The sequence below is a fragment of the Anser cygnoides genome, chromosome 1 (assembly GCF_040182565.1).
Source record: "Anser cygnoides isolate HZ-2024a breed goose chromosome 1, Taihu_goose_T2T_genome, whole genome shotgun sequence".
NCBI classification, from domain to species: Eukaryota; Metazoa; Chordata; class Aves; order Anseriformes; family Anatidae; genus Anser; species Anser cygnoides.
Genome location: NC_089873.1, coordinates 136,135,746 through 136,153,359, shown reverse-complemented (window position 1 = coordinate 136,153,359; position 17,614 = coordinate 136,135,746). Strand labels below are relative to the sequence as shown.

Here is a 17,614-nt window from a genome sequence, read left to right as displayed (position 1 = left end):
TGGGGGTCAGCCTGTTCTCGCAAATAACTAGTGATAGGACTAGAGGGAATGGCCTTAAGTCGTGCCAGGGGAGGTTCAGGTTGGAAATTAGGAGACATTTCTTCTCAGAAAGAGTAGTTAGGCATTGGAACAGGTTGCCCAGGGAGGTGGTGGAGTAACCATCCCTGGGGGTGTTTAAGGAAAGGTTGGACGTGGTGCTTAGGGACATGGTTTAGTGGGTGACATTGGTGGTAGGGGGATGGTTGGACCAGATGATCTTGGAGGTCTTTTCCAACCTTAATGATTCTATGATTCTATGATTTTGTGAATTACCTGTCATTTTACTGATGTCAGTTTTATGTGGCTTATTGTTGTTGTTTTTTTTGGTTTGTTTTGTTTGTTGTTTTTGATTTTGGTGGTGGTGATTGCTTTGTCTCATTCTTTATGTTCTGAATGCTGCTTGTTAGAACATCTGGCAATTTTTTAGATCATTTAGGAGAATCCAAAAGATCAATATAATTCTCTGTGGAAGATTTGTTACCAGAAGTAGCAAACACATGACTATTTTGTCATAGCTAACATATGGACCAGAATGATACATAGCGGAAAAAAACACACAAAGCCGTCTTTTGTTCAAGAAGACAGTCACATGAACATATAAATTTCATGTTGGTATTTGCATGTAATCCTAAATTCAGTCCTACAGGGACACTGCTTTTCTGCTTATTAGAATCCTAAACTACTGCAACATACCATCATCTGTCCAATCTGCTCTGCTCAGTGTCTTTGTATTCCTTATCAAGATTCCTTTTTGTCATGGTGTAATCCATTCATCTTTTGTTCCACTGTAGTAAAAGAAAGGAGTCACTGGGAGAGTAACCATGCTTTTTTGTTTCTGTTGTTGTTTTGCTTTGTTTTCTTAGATTAACTCAGTGGCTCAATGATATTCATGCTCATTTCATTCTCTACATCTGTGTGTCTTTCCTAGTCACTTCATTATATTTTGAAGCTAATGACAAGAACTTGTGGAACAAAAATACTTTCTTACCTTCACTTCTGCCACAGCCACTTCCCCCAAAACCTCAATGCTACAAATAGCACACACAAGGCCAACCTGCTTTTGTGATAAATTTATTTTTAGGTGTTCTAGGTGGAAGGCAGCAGAATACAACATTTAGTATGTAAAGCATAAAAATATGGAAGAACTGATTTCTGGTGTGCCCCTTCCCCCCCCCCCCCCCCCCCCCCCCCAAAAAAAAAAAAAGTTTCCAGCATTTCCTTGCTAATTTACACAGATCAATGGAGCTTATTCCTACTGTTCTCTCAAGTTTATGTAAAATCAAATTTCAGAGTCTTAGCAATAGTTTATGCTGATCAGCAGCATTATTCCCTGACACTGTGGAAAGTAAAGTCAGCACTTTTAAGGAAATGCTGAACACCATCATTGCTTCTTAAACTGCGTAATTAGCAATTTGTGTCCATTGGTGCATCACTATGAAGGAAATTGCAAATTACATGGACATACCACTGTGAAATTGGTATAAAAAGACTTTGCTGAAGCAATGAGACTATTTATGGATTTCTTTATTAGAGGTAGTCTAGATTTGGTATAGAGTTAATTAAGAAATTATTAATGCAGTCTTTTCTGGTTATCTGATATTTCAAACTATCTTGTTCATAAATTTCAGTCACAGCAAGAACATTACATGAGGAAATTTGCAACAAATCAGTCAATATTTGACATATGAGCCACTTATTTTATTTACACTCAGATAAGTAATGTCTTATTGAAAGCAATATAAAGTAACACTAAAAACTAACAAGGTGTTTAACTTTTAGCCCAAATGAAAAATGCAACTGGTAGGTATTGAAGAGATTCAAAAGAGCCAATGAAGCTTGAGTAACCTGATTGAAATTTGCAGGTAATGATTTATGTATTTTTTAATTTGAACATTACTTGTAGAAGCAGGTATAGTTGCCTTTTCAAGAGCTTGAGCTCAATTGTGCTGTTTCCAACATAATTTTAGTCTAAGTCTTCTGCATTCAGGGTGCATTTGATAATGAATATTGTTTCAGTCATTAAATGTCTTCCATGGGGATCCCTTTCTGATCTTTACATTATCGTCCCCTTGAATGTGTTCTTCTGAAGTTGACATTTTGTTCTGTTTTCCTATTTTTGCAGGCAGCATTATCTGGGTTTCCCAGCACATGCAAAGCCCAAAGTTCAGTAATCCTGTCATCCTTCTGGGCTAGACCTGGAGACTGGGTCTTCTCAAACCAGCTCACACGGTGGGGGTTTTTCTTTGAACATGACAGGATTTGCACAGGGGGACCTCCTCGAAGAGTTGCCTACTACTGCCCCCTTGTTGTCTCCTCCTCCTCCTTCTCCTTCCTCCTCCAACCTGGTAATTATATATAGCTTAAGGAAAAATAATATATATATATGGAAACAAAAAGCTGTGACAGAGGTTAATAACTGAGCACACAAAGAGTCTTCTTATCAGCTGGGCTTGGACTGGGCTTGGATTTTTGTTTTTGAGCAAGCTAGTACTGCTATATCATATATATCCATACCATACTTAACTGCTCTTTAACTACATATTTGCAGTAGTTAAGTCAGATGTGAATTCTAATTTCTGTACTGAAAAGCTGTAGAAACTTTTTTTACAGAAGGTTTAATGGATAGGTTTGTCTGCTAGAAGCCGTTTTATGCTCTTTAATAAAAAAAACATATATTTTGAAATAAGGGCTTCAGTAAGTATTGCATAATAAGAAACCAAAATCTCCATTTGGAAGATTCAGTATTTCAGAAAAGATCTTTTCAAAAAGACTGAAAAAAATGTGATTTAAATTGTCTAACGTGGTGCCATTTTATACTGGAATTTTGAAGACATGTTTTTCATCACTAACTATATAGTGATGAATACTCAATTGATGAATATGTACTGGGAGACTAAAGACTGTAACCTGAAAAATCATGCTTTACGGCCGCAAAAATGAAGAAGTCCAAGTCCTTCTGTGATCTTAATTTGTGATACAGGCCTGAGATTCTACTGGTAATTTTTAGAAGTCTGGTGGAATTTTGACTTTGTATAGCACATGCTTTAATGCATCAGAGAATAGCGAGCAAGTGAGGATTTGCCAAGCAGATAGACAAGGAACTATTTTGTTTTTGAACTTCAGCACATGATGCATATGAAAGACATCATACTCCTTATCATTGTAAAAAATGACATATTTCTGACCAAGCATAAGGAACTAATTCTGAATATGGAGATAAAATTTATATCTAAAATATGTGCAGTCTGGACGGAAAGCAGGCAGTATTGAGAGAACCTTTGTACTTAAGTACTGATGGTGACTGACACTGCAGCTCTGCCACTGTTCATTTGCGAATACAGACTCAGAGAACAGGCTGAAGTGTTTGGGGCCTACCTCATGCAACTTAATGCAGGCTTTCCAATTGTGTTGACTCTTTGCAAAGAGTCAGCTGTCTCCCACAGTTAAAAGAACTCTTCAATCTGATTCTGTTACCCAGGGGATTTTTTTTTTCTTCTTCATTTTTAAACAAGATGTGCCAAAGATCCTCCTGGGAATTTCTTTTTCCCCATTCCTACCTATAAGAATAAGGAGATCTTTTCAAGTTACTTTTACATATATATATATATATATATATATATATATATTCTCACATTTCTAAGATGCTGTACAAAAACATTTCAAAAGTTTCAACGTGCTATACAAGCACTTCCAAAGGAAAGTTGTTTTTGCTGTCATCATTACTGCTCAAGCCTTACTGTATAAAATTTTTAACAGAATTTTGTTGCAAAACAGAAATTCTAGCATAATTTCTTTAGGACTTGATCTCATTTAGGGCTCCTGTTTCTGGAGCATGGGTATAGTTTCTCATTAAATTGTCCATAACATATTTTTTTTCCAAAGCCGTTTACATAACGCTGTAAGAGTTTACAGAACTAAGTTATCTGTAAACTTTCTCTGAAAATCTGACTTCTAATGATACATTTGTTTCTGAATTGCATACTGAATATACTATACAACTTCTATTGAGAGAAAGAAAGCGAGAAAGCGAGAAAGAGAGAAAGAAAGAGAATGAAAAAATGAATGAAAAAGAAGGAAGGAAGGAAGGAAGGAAGGAAGGAAGGAAGGAAGGAAGGAAGGAAGGAAGGAAGGAAGGAAGGAAGGAAGGAAGGAAGGAAGGAAGGAAGGAAGGAAGGAAGGAAGGAAGGAATTAAAATTATGGAGAAGATTATTCTATCTGGGAAACATGGGTATCAGAAGAATCATTGGGATCAAAGTCTATTTATAAAATGGGCTAAACAATACAGCTGCCTAAATAGGTGGCAAGCACTTAAAGAAGTGAAGACATATTTCAAAAAAAAAAAAAGTTGAAACAGCATTCAAAACTTTGAAATAAATCAAAACAAAAGTTAGTCTATGTTATCAATATTTTTTTTCAGCTGATGGGAATGCCATAGCACATGAAAAGATAAGGATCCTGATCTTAATTTGCCTTAAAAGGCAAATTTTATGGAAAATATGTACTCAAGTGAAATGTGTAATAGTATATACATATTTTTTTTTCAGTTATAACATTAAGAAAGTATCATATTCTACTCTAACTGTGCTCTACCTGTTGAATAATCACTGAGTATTGACATTCTCTTCTCGGTATGAACTGAGAAAAACATTCATATTGGAAGATATTTAGGAATATTAAAATATTATTGTATTTTTCCTAGTTAACCATATGAAGATGTAGATTCAGGCACTATGCCCCACTAGTAATTCAATTTCTAGATCAGAGCCCCACCAACTCTGCTTAAGCTGAGAGTGTGTGTTGCCATGCTGAAAATCTACTTACGGTTATTATTTACATAACTAGAAATGCAGGACTTATATTCAATAAGGGTCAGTTATACTAAACGAGAAGGTATTTGTAATTTACAGCTTCTATTCAAAATCACGAGATAAAGAGGAAGAATACTAAAAAGCTTAAATCAGTTCTATTAATCATTTGAATCACCTTGTTTCACTTAAGATTCCATAGACTTCAAGATACCTGTTCTGATTTGAATGGGTTACCCATTATCTTCTGTCCTTTACAAAGAGAGGGAAATGTTGAATGCATTTCATTATATTAAATTTAGATGAACATCTCAACTTCCTTTGTAATCAACAGAAGAAAGCAGGTACTTTTTAGGGAATAAGTTAACCTCATCCTCATCCTCTGATGAGCCACACCTCAAAATGTCTGTTTTCTCCATTGACTGTAAGGGAAGATAACATGAGAAAATCAAATACAGCCAAATAAATCCCACATTTCTAAGATGAAACAAAATCATAGAATCATAGAATAGTTTGTGTTGGAAAGGGCCTTAAAGATCATTTTGTTCCAACCCCCCTGCCAGGGGAAGATGTGACCCACTAGATCAGGTTGCTCAGGGTCCCATCCAACCTTGCCATGAACACATACAGGGATGGGGCATCCACGATATCCACAATTTTTCTGGGCAAAATGACCACCTCAAGTGTCCCTGTACTTAAGATATATGCTGAATACACTGACACAACTACATTCTGGAGGGAAAATATTTGTAGGTTCTATTTTTTATTAAAATAAAGTTAGATAAAGTGTTTTTGTCTCCCACTTTTTGGCAGCAAGTCACCAGAGGAAGAGATGCAATTCACTTTGCAGGTTGTGATGAAATCTATTTGTTCTTATTCACCAATCTACAGGTTAATCAATTTAGTCAGTAACTGAGCATACTTTAGACAAAACAGGAAAACAGAAGAAATATGATGTCATAACTTAGGCATCTGGGCATCTATTTAACATACAGAAGTTTAGTCAAACATTCCAAGAAACCTGTTATATCGAAGAGTCAAAATTGTTGTGCTCGTTGTAGAACGAGCTTAGACAGTCTGCTTTACAAATGCAGAGGTAGGTTGTGCCAAAAGGTAGGTAAACAAAGTACTTCATTTTATTTATTCATTTAAAAAAGACATAGATATGTGTGAAAAGTTGTTCTACTCAGTTGTAAGTTTCATTATTCTGATCTTGTCTTAAACACGTATTTAAAGAGACTCACAGGTATATTTGCTAACAAGTATTTCTAGAGACTTCAGAAATAAACAGGTGTTATATTAGCTAAGCAAATACTTAAAATTGGATTAAATTTTTTTTCCCATTTCTGGTTCTTGGTATTATTCCTAGGTAGGTGGAACTGGCAGCAATAATAAATTGACACGTGTTAAGTAGTCCAAAAAAAGGCCTTAAAGAAAGTGAAGATTTTCAAGAAGTTTAGTAGAAAACTGATGGTGACTTTCTTATGTTTGTGTACTGACAGATAAGATGTCCAAGTATACAATGCTTTCATTTATTATAAACAAAAACCCCAGGGAGATTATTCAAAGTTAAAGAATTTCAGGCAGAAAGGAACAGAAAATGGGAAATCTAAGAAAAGTAAATTTTCAACAAAACAAAACAAAAATAAAAATCCTTTGGTGTCACCCCCTTTCTTTTTTTTTTTTTTTTGGTAGAAAATTGAGAGTTTATGAGAATGTTAATATAAAATTCTGGAAGTTAATTGTAAAATAGATTATTACTTTTTAAATGAAATTATACTCATGAGAATCAAATAATTTTGATTTGCTATGAAGTGAAATCTCATTCTAGAAATGAATGTGTGGACTACACTAAAGAACACCAAGCAGATCTAGTTGACCAATTAAAAGAATTAAAAAAATATATAAATGACTGCTAAAATAGGTTTTAACTTTTGAGTCTATCTGTATCATGATATGTAATAGAATTCACTGATATTTGAACTCATATAAATCCAAGTTAGTTAGTTTCTGCAGTGTGGTATTCATCATATATGGACTTACAGTCTGTCTGGGGAGCAGTCTAGCTAAGCTAAGATGAAGAAGGTATTGCCCAAGCCAATAGGTCTCACTTTTTCTCAGAAACAGTTAACACAAATGTGGATCGTGATTCGTTACTCTACACTTTCAAACTCCTTCAACACTGGGTGTAGAAAAGCTCAGACAGTGAAGCTCATAACCCATAATGATTCCTTCTACAACTCCACCACTGAAAGATAAGACTGGAATATCACCTGGAATGCCTTAGTTATTGAAACACTTTGAATATGAAGGTTCTGGGTCCAGTCCTTCCCAAGATGAGAAGACCATGAAAATCAAGCTTTCCAAACATAGAGCAAGTTTAGAAAAGTACATAAAGATTTTTCATAGGGCCATAACATCAAGTGGATGAAGTTACTTATAATCACTGACTTATGATTGCTAAGTTTAGAAATAGTGTAGGTAATGTTGTCTTATGTTGAGATATAATGCACCTCAAGTGAGAAACAGGCTTATCTATGCAAGATATCTTATTACATTTGGATACCTATGTGAGCAGGAAACTCAAGAAAGCCAAGACTTATGAGTAGGCACAAATGCAGAGTAGTCACTGAATGAAAGTGAAGGATCTGGACTGTTGTCTGGAAAAAAACGAAAAACAAAAAAAAAAAAAAAAAAAAAAAACCTTATAGGAAGTACTTTTGAAAAATAGATTTTTTATTATTTATTTATTTTTAAGGAAAAGAAAACTCACTTTCTGCATGCAAAAAAATGCAGACTTGCAAGTGTCGTAGCTGTATATTAGAATTTCAGACTTACAAGTGCTAATACTTTTGCCTCAAAATTCTAATTGTATTACAGTTGGAGAGTTTATGAACATTTTTCAGTTTTATGAACATTTTTCAGTTTTATTGATACTGTCATATAATTAAAATTTCAAAAATGTGTGTGATTACAGTTGCAAGCTTGATCAGGGTTGCCAGACTTCAGGCCTTTATTTAATAAAAGTGGATATGATAAGCCCCACACATATATAAGAAATAGTTACAGTTTCATCAGAATGTTGTTCAGAGTTAAAGTCAAAACCTACATACAGCCTTGAAAACAAACCAAACCAAACCAAACCAAACCAAAAAAAAAAGAAAAAGAAAAAGAACACAGTAGTTAAGTATACTAATTTTTATATTTATTGTTTCATGCCCACTATGGCAGGATTGGGAAGAAGGGTCAAGAAAAAAGAGCAGAGCTTCTAAACATATATACTATTTAAATTCAGTTGCTGCTGTGCTGACAATGATAATGCTTTTGTTGCCAAAGTGGCATCTGTCTGCCCCGTATGGCTATATGACATACGTTACTTCTACTTAGGTTCTTACATTTTCTCAACTTTTGCTTTGAAATTGAGTTTGGAGCTACGCAAGCTGCATCAGTTTATGCTTTCCTTAGCTCTCCATTTTGTAATTATTCTGGAACAACTCTTAGTTTAAGAGGGTGAAGAAAAGATTCTGGAACCTCAATGTTGGCAGGATTTAGAAGTAAATAATATGGGCTGAAAGCTAGGCAACCATCAGCATGGTAATGTTTCATGATGATGATTCCAAGAGAATGAAATCCTATTAGCTACCTATGTGTCTAATCTTATTATTTGAAAGATTTTACATAAATAAAGTGAGAATTATATGGAGGGCAACTTTGAAGAGGGAAAGGTCCATTTTATGAAACATCATTGTAAATTTTCAGGTTCAATCTAGACCTACTGCATGTTACTATTATAAGGAAATGATAGGCCAAGATAAGTAGTTGTTTAAATATATGTTCTCAATTTCTCTCTCCTATTTCCCATTGCAATTTCCATCTTTTCTGTTCTTTAAGATAAACACAGCATGTCTTCCCTTCATAGAGTAGAAATGACACACTGCGTGTTTTTCAAATTCTAACTCATGTCCTTCACTATACTGTTTCCTTAAAAAGTCAGCAAATAACAGTTATGAAGGCTATAATCAGTGAGGAATTTAAAGGTTTCCAATGCTATCAGTGAGTTTTCAAAGCACTGTTGATTTTAGTGACTTGGCTTTCTAATCTGAATTTCAAAACTGCTGTAAGAAGGTTCTGAATGCTCTCTAGCAACAGGAAGTCTTGCAATGATTTCAGTAATGTATGATCAGTATAACAACATTTGAGACAGAATACCAAAGAAACATTTTAAGAGGAACTTCTTAAATCTTTTTAGGCAAATTCCATTAAAGAAATAGGATGAAAAAAGCTAGAAGGATTGTCTTTGCCCTTCCAAAATAGAAACAAAACTGCCAAAATAAAAAACCCAGCTAACATATATGATTTTGTTACATTTTTATTAAGGATCATTAATAAGCCCAATTCATAAGAAATACATACAAAATAGTACGTATGTCTTCTGAAACAGAGTTAAAAGAGAGTGTTATTAACTTGCAATACCCTAACAAAACCACTCCCTTTACTTCTTCAGTTCCAAACATTTTAAGTCACTTAGAAAGTACAGTAACTAACGTGTTCTGGCTACAAAATATTTCCAGGTGACAAACAGATCTCATTGGAGGCCTACATACACCATAGTCTAATTCTTCAATCTGCTAATTCTGTTCTTCCACACCTTTTTCCCCACACTAGTTGCAAAGCTGATATCTAGGAGTCACCTTAGAAGTTAGCACTAAAAGGAAGTATGTTTTATTCTGTTAGTGCTCTATATTTGTACTAACCACTAAGTTTTCTGGGGGTTCCTGTGCAAGTTTTCAATAATTTCTAATTGCTAAAATGTTAAAAAAAGCTATTTCTACAAATTTATTTTTGTTAAATAACAATTTCATTATCACTATCATGTTTCACTAAGCTACATTTTATTTCTCTAATAATAAGCATTAAAACTAGTATATTATTCATTATTTAGAGTATTTTTAGAGTATTTTTAAAGTATTTTTAATCATACAAATGTGGCAATTGATGCTAAATCTGTACATTTCTGCTATATTATAGATCCAACAGAGAATAAAAAATAATTTGCATGTAAGTTTTAATTTAAAAATGAAAATCAGGACTATGTTTCACCTTTATGTAAAGTAGAATTTGTTTTTCATCATTTTAGAGAAGTCTCTTTGCCCTATTTTAACTTTTGCCACATGTGACTTAAAGTTGTTGTTTACACATACACCAAGAAAAAAAAAAAAAAAACACTTTCCCTGCTACCCTTTTTTGTTTGTTAGTTTGAAGAACAAAGCTGTCCATATTAAAATATTCTCACCATAGCTTCCTCTAATTAGGAAATTAGAAAGACAGAGAAAAATATAATAAGAACATAAGAAAAATAGTAAGGATATGTCAGATAAGCAAAGAGGTTTGTGAGGACATGATTAGTGGAAAAAAATGTTTGCTGGAGGGAACAAAGGAACAGTGAGGAAGAAACTAAGATAAGGAAGGAAAGTGTGCAAGAGATAAAAGTTTTAGAAAAGTGTGGGGTAGTAAATAAAAATATACACACAAAACCTTTAAAATGGGATATCTTATGAGGAAAGGGAAAAATGTAAATAAACATGAATGTAAATGCAAATGAAAATGCAAATGAAAATGAAAATGAAAATGAAAAAGAAAATGTAAATAAATACAGGTGCAATGAAAAAATTATAAAGCTTATAAAAATAGAGCACAAATAGAATAGGATATCAGTAGATCAGGAGGAAGCAAAAAGGGAGAGGCAGGATAGTGATATGGTAATGGTATGCAAAAGATATGATGATGGCTTTCTATGCTGCAGGAGATCAAAAAGAATGAGTGGTGTCTTTCCACTGCATCTACAGGAGACTTTGGCATACATCTGAAATTCAGTTTTAAACCTGAAATGACAGTTCTGAAATTGAACCATGCATATTTCTTGCATGTTCAAAGAAAAATGATAAACCGAATGGAGCGTATGCCTTATGAAACAGAATTACATATTTTTAAAACAAACCAACCCCCTTCCCCCACATCACATTTTTTCTCAGTCACTGTAGTGACCTTGAGTTGTTCAGGACTGTAATTCTTCTACAACATGTTTTTACAATGCTTTTGGGGTGAGGAGGAAATCAAAAGTGAGGAAAGCAACTTTTCCTCTATTTTCTGTAGCATATGGCACCCATTTACAAGGCAAAAAAATGCATTTTCATTATGTAGGAAAAATGAAAATTCACAAGACTAATCTTCCAGAATAGATCTTTAAGCACAGTGTAAAAGAGTATTCTTAGAGTATGTGTTCTCCATATGACCCAATCAAAACTGGGTTATGATTTATTTAGGATTGCAAGATCTGAGGCTGGTTGAGGATAATTGGCATTGCAATGGCTGCCATCCAAAGCTTTTAAGCTTTGGAGCATTTTGAATTCTATTCTTATCCTCAGAAGATGGAAGTTTCCTATCTTTTTTTCTCTTGAGATACTGCCCTACTACTGGAGAAAAATAAATGTTCAGCTAAAGAAGTTTGACAGTCCTTTCCCTCATGGTCACTTGTCGCTGCAGACTATATAGGAAACTTGTCTACATCACAGCTCCAAACTAAGATGATGAGAACATGCAAGAGACTTTACCTCTCCTCTCTTCCTTTTGAGTCTGAATCTCCACAAGAAGCAAACTTTGGGATCACAGGCCAGGTGAGAGCCCCAAGTGTACTCTGAACAACCACTGGACACAGACTGTAAAACTAGGAGTTAACATTTAATGAAGCATCATTTTGAGGATTGGATTATCCTTCACTGCCTACTCCATTTTCCAATCCCAATTAGATTCCTAAACTATAAGCACATCTGTTACAAAACTTAAAATTAGAGGTGAATGAAATATAGTTTTTATAGGTGGTTTTTTTTTTTCAGTTTTATGAAAGGTATATGAGAAAGTTCTCCAAAAGAAAACTAACAATAAAAACAAAACAGATTGTTCTGTGTGAAATAAGTTGGACACTTTTGAATTTATAGCTCAGAATAAATTTTATTATTATTATTATTATTTATTCATACATATCTAACATATGCATCAAAGAAATAATTGTAAATCATTAGTGTTAATTTTTCTGTATTTTACATATTAGATTCATAAAATGATACCAATTAAGTCAATATAGGATACATTAAGGTGAAACTCCTGTGCAATATCTCAAATGTTGTGGTTCATTACATAGCGTGGGATCATCTCACCTTCTTTAGCCATCTCTACTATTTAGTTATCTATAGATTAGCCAGTCCTTGTAGGTTTCCTTTTGAAAGAAACGAACAAACAAAAAGAAGAATAGGTACTTTGTTATATCCTGCCTCACACATATGGATGTTAGATGTCTTTATCTGGTCACAAGAAACTCACCTATAAATTTGGTGTTTATGTTGTAACTAGGAGGAATTGCCTAAAAGCACATGGTAACAAAGGCAAATGCAAAGACTACCTGGGACAGAATTACCCTATGCACCAGTACATGCTGTGGGTCAATTGGCTAGAAAGCCACCTTTCCAGAGAAGGTCTGGCTGCCCAGGTGAACAATAAGTTGGACTACATCTCCTTATAGCAAAGAAGGCCAACTGCTTAATTTCAAGAATGATGCAAGCAGATCAAAAGAAAAAAAATAATCTCTTTTGGCACTTGTGAGACTGTTACATTTTCGGCTTCTCAGTACAGGAAAGACACATACTAGAAAGAGTCTGGTGGAGGGCCACTGAGATAGTCATGGTGATGAAGCACAAAAAATATAAGAAGATTTTGAAAGAAATATGCTTGTTCGGCTTTAAGAGGACAAGTCTAAATGGGAACTTTATTAGTGTTTACAGCTACCTAGTGTGAGGGTATAAAAGAAAGCAGGGCCAGACTTCTCAGAGGTGCACAAGATAGTGCAAGAGGCAAGTAACACAAGTTGGAACACATGAAATTCTGTATTCCGTATAAAAAAAGAAAAAAAAGAAAAAAAAAAGTGGGAAGAGGCTGCCCAGAGAGGCTGTGGAATCTCCATCCTTGGAGACTCATGACTTGAGGACATGGCCCCAGGCAACTCAAAGTAACTGTCCTCAATTTTAGCACGCAGTTGGCCTAGAGAACCCTGGAGGTCCCTTTCCAACTGCATGTTATTCTGTGATCCTATGAAAACAACAAGCATATATGGGTCAAAGCTGTGACAGGGAAGACATTAGAATTGCCTTCAGTCTGAAATTTGTCACTCTCCACAAAAAAATCATTGCAGTAGTATATGCTAACTTCTCTGAGATGGAAGAGAGGAAGGACAAAAAAATAGCACAGGAATTGACATTTGTTTGGTGAACAACAGTAGCAGTTGTACCGTTTCTTAACACAGATGAGAATATGCAATTGAGACCACTATCATAAGCTGAAGGGAATCAACCAAATTTAAGTAAACAAGTTTGATAACATTGCTGTAATTAAAAACAAGTAGCTGAGAAAGTATTATACATATGCATTCCTCTAAACAGCTATTGCTATGTACAGAGAACTGTCATTGACCTATAACAGAGGTGTGTTTAGATTGAAGAATCAGAGGATGATAGCAGAGGCTTGGAAGTCCAGGTACAGGATTATTCCAGAAAACCTGGACTGCAAACACAGATGGCAACTTACTGATGACTTTGAAAAGCAACCTGGAGAGGTACCAACTTTATAGTGTAACAAAAGCAATGATAAAGAGGACAGTAACAAAACATGACCTAATTGAGATAAAGCTATTAGGGACAGTATCATAAAGGTGTATACTGAAGGGTATTGAGAAAACAGGAAACTTTATGTTGGAGAAAATTATTTTTGAAGAAAAGTGCAGAAATGTATGTATAGTCACTTCTGAAGAAAGACATACATCTTGAAGAAGGGTAAGAAAAAGCAAAACTCTGTTATTTTACATTTGCCATCCACTAAATACAAGTCATGTGACGATCGTGTATAGAATTGTGTTGCAGCCTACGAAAGCCCATCACTGGTAGCATAACTGGAGCTGCTTTCACATAAGTTTGCAGCAAAAAAGCTTAATCATGTTAACACTTTACTTCCGAATCAGGTAAGCTGAACTCATCAGTGATATGGTGTATTGTCACATGGGGACATATTGATTTATTGTCTTCACAGGGACATATACCTTTTTCATTTTTGCTTGATATAATTTGCTTGATCTGGTACCATAGACTTGATTTTAAACAGAACACTACACCAATGACATCCAAATGTACTTTTTTTTTTTTCTTTCTTTTTTTTTTGTCAGTATTTTACCAGAATGAAGGAGATGAGAAGCTTCACACAGTCTCACAAGGAAGACTCAGGTAAGCATGTCAAAGTTCTTGTGTATGCAGGACATTCACAAGGGGATGGTCAACAAAGGCAGAAGGTGTCAGAGCACACAAGCAAGATCATAACAATGTGGATAGTAAATTAAGGCTTAGATTGTGCTCAGATGTTATTCTAAGGATGCATTGTAAATATATCCAGTGCATAAGATTTAACTCCAGTTCTTCATGAAATGTTTTACTGAAGTCTAGTAGTTTCATTTTACCCCTTGAAAGAAAATAAATTGTGATAAATTGTGTCCTAAATGTTAGATTCATTGTTGTTTGCTGATCTACCCAACAAGCTTGACAATAAATACCAACTCTGAAGTTTACATGTGTGGACACCTGTCCACCACTCTCACCTGTGACAGAACTGCTAACTCATTTATCATATGTCATTAAACCACCTTCAGGCAGCAATAGATTTTTGTTTGAAGTAGCATTTAATTTGTATGATAGGCAGACGAATGGAGAATACTCTTACAGAAAAAAAAAATGGATTAATGGCATCTCTAATCAAAGTCAGACAATACAAACATCATTGTTATTTTAGGGTCCTTATCTGGCAGTTTTATGAGAATGAATTATTTATCTCAATTTCTATGACCTAGATTACATTTTACATTTTAACACTAACCCAGTTTTAGGGTGTTTTTTTTTTTTTTTTTTTTTTTTTTTTTCATTTCAGCTCACTATGAATGTTTCCAGCTGGGTTCTGTCAGCCTCTGTTCCACCATAAATCATATCTGCCTTCAGATCCAAAGGTGCTAACTGATGAAGCAGAAATAATGCAATCTCAGCTGGCTTTGTGGCCTACTTACAGCACAGCTCTAGTAGGAATGCAGACTGCCGCTACGTTCTGGATAATTCCATAAAAATGTTATATCCTTTCCAACTCACTGTTTTGTAATCCTTCCAGTTCCTGGGACTATTCTTTTCACTGAATATAGAAAATAATGTTTACACTGCATTATTTTCAGTCAAAAAGAAATACTGGAAATTGGTCCAATGTCCTAGCCAGGGAGGGATGATCCACAGTTTTAAAAGCATTCACTTTTCATCTTCTTTCTTACTATTTGTGTTAATACTGTGGTTGAACCTAATGGTTAAATATTATGCTTTAAAATTAAACACCAGGTTCTAAGGCTTAAGACAATAACTATTAAAGACTGAATAAAACCTGAGGGGGTGAGAACATAAAATCAATGCACACTTCTCTGCTGTAGAACTTATGTACAATAATATATTCCTATGTTTTATAAATCACTCTCTCTCTGGGAATGAAGAAGGCAGATTAAAGGCAGGGAGGTTTATTTTACTCTTCTGTTGTTTTCCACTACTAAACTCCAAGCTTATATATGGGTCTTGGTCTTTGTCCCTTGTATTTTGAGTTAATAAATGTTATTACATTTCCCACAATTCTGCCTTTCCATTTCTGAGCCCAGTTTTAGAGAGAAGGTATGTAAAACAGGATTTTTTTTTTTTCTTTTCCCTTCCTGTTTGGTTTGGTTTGGCTTATCTTCTTTTGTGTGTGTGTGAAGAAAAATATAATATAAAATAAAATGGTAAGAAGATGCAAATGAATACAAATAGCTGTATACATATGTACAAAATGCATTCATGTATATATGATAATGAAGCTATAAATACAAAATATGATCTTTTAAGAATAAAAAAAATGTTTATATGCCATTCTTTATTCTTTGGGAAAAGAAGATTCATGTAAGTACCTCCTGATATCATTCTTGATGGTGACTATATAAATTTATACCTCATAGTCTCTGTTTCTATCAAAAAAAAAAAAATCCTTGTGCAGTGGTAAGATTGTAGGATTTCACATTTAAAAATATTTAGCAAGTTAATTATTGTTATGAACTGTTCCTTGCCTTTGTCCCTTTATTTAAGTTAATACAATAATATAGTTAAAAAAATATATATTCAAATGCAGATTAGATTCAGTATATTGTTCGGAAAAGTTGTTTGGTCCTGACAGTGGAAATAATAGAAACAGAATTGGTTTTGGTAACTCAAAGCATTAAGGACGCAAGTTCCTTGAACCTTCACAGAGATAAATAATTAAAAAAAATGTCCTTTGTCTACCATGAGTAATTAGAAGATGACAGTCTGGTGTGATTATGAAAAAGAGACAAATGGCTACCAGATATCCAAACCATACAATATATCCAGTAAATATGGATAAAAACTTCCTTGCATAAGGACTTAGGGAGATCTCATCTGGAATGGTATGCACAGTTTTGATTGCTTTTGATAAAAGGAGGTTAATATAGTGTGAAACAAATGCTGACAAAAACAGCTAGCATGATCAAGAGTATGGGCAGCCTTCTTTATGAGAAGAGATTTTAAACCCTTGCTTTGTTCAGTCCAGCAAAATGATAACTTGGGATACTACCGTTCAGTACAAACAAAGTTGATATTTGGAATAAATATCACTGAGGGAAAAAATCTGTCTGAGTTGCAAGACAATGTTGAAACAAGATCACGTGCCATCAATTATCCTATAATACCTTTTTCCTATTCATGGTATTCATTCTCATTTCCTGTTTCTTTCCTGATTTACTTCATCTTTCCTTTTTGTATCATTCTGAGTTCCTTTCCAAGCATTCCACAGAGGAAGAAGCCAGACTTTTGCAGCTCCAGTCTCTTGTGACATTCTGAACAGTGGAGTTCTGCCAATGCAGAAATTTGAATAGAAATTATTTGGACTTGCTTGCTGTGCTCTTTTCAGATAAACATTTTCTTGTAAGCAGTTAAATTAGTATGTTAGCAAATTAGTTTGCTAAACCAGGCCACATCTAAAACTCATAATTCTTGTTTCTATTTTGCAGTGCATTTCTTGACATCTGCTTAACAGCAAAACATAAAATTTTGCATGCTATTGTGTTGCTCTCTTACCAATAAAATTCTAAGATCATTAGATAAACTGGAAAACCTACAGAGGATAAAGCCAGTGCAACTCATTGAATTTTTTTTTTTCCAGATTTTTTTTCTAGATCTCTCAGTGTAATCTTCCTGCTGATTGCTTTTAGGAATTCTGGATCAGTAGATGTGAAAATACCACATTCTCTATTGTGCTGGATAACAACTTTTTTTTTGTTTGTTTTTTAAAAAAACTTTTAATGGAAACTGTTACTAAAAAGTTATATATAAATACAGAACAAGTGGGAATGAGTCCAGTAGTGAACTTACTTATTTTCCCGAGTTCCACTTGTGTTTTCTTTTGATTTGGACTAATTAAGAATACTCTTTTCATATAGGGCAGGTAAAAAGACTTAAATAGGACTGTAGCCCATAACACTGTTTATCTTTCCCATCTTCCACAGAGGTCCAATAACACATATACATGTTACTGGATATGACTGGGATGAGGTCTATTTTATTCTTAGCAATATGCATGGTGCTATGTTTTGGATTTCTGGCTA

At 34.3% G+C, this 17,614-nt stretch overlaps 1 long non-coding RNA gene across 1 annotated transcript; it reads left to right on the top strand.

Moving 5' to 3' along the window:
- The first annotated feature begins 1,875 nt into the window (after window positions 1-1,875).
- Window positions 1,876-16,955, top strand: LOC106040515 (uncharacterized). The gene is made up of 3 exons (XR_001209934.3): window positions 1,876-2,384; window positions 14,111-14,168; window positions 14,863-16,955. It is a non-coding gene; the product is annotated as an uncharacterized lncRNA (long non-coding RNA).
- Window positions 16,956-17,614: the final 659 nt, after the last annotated feature.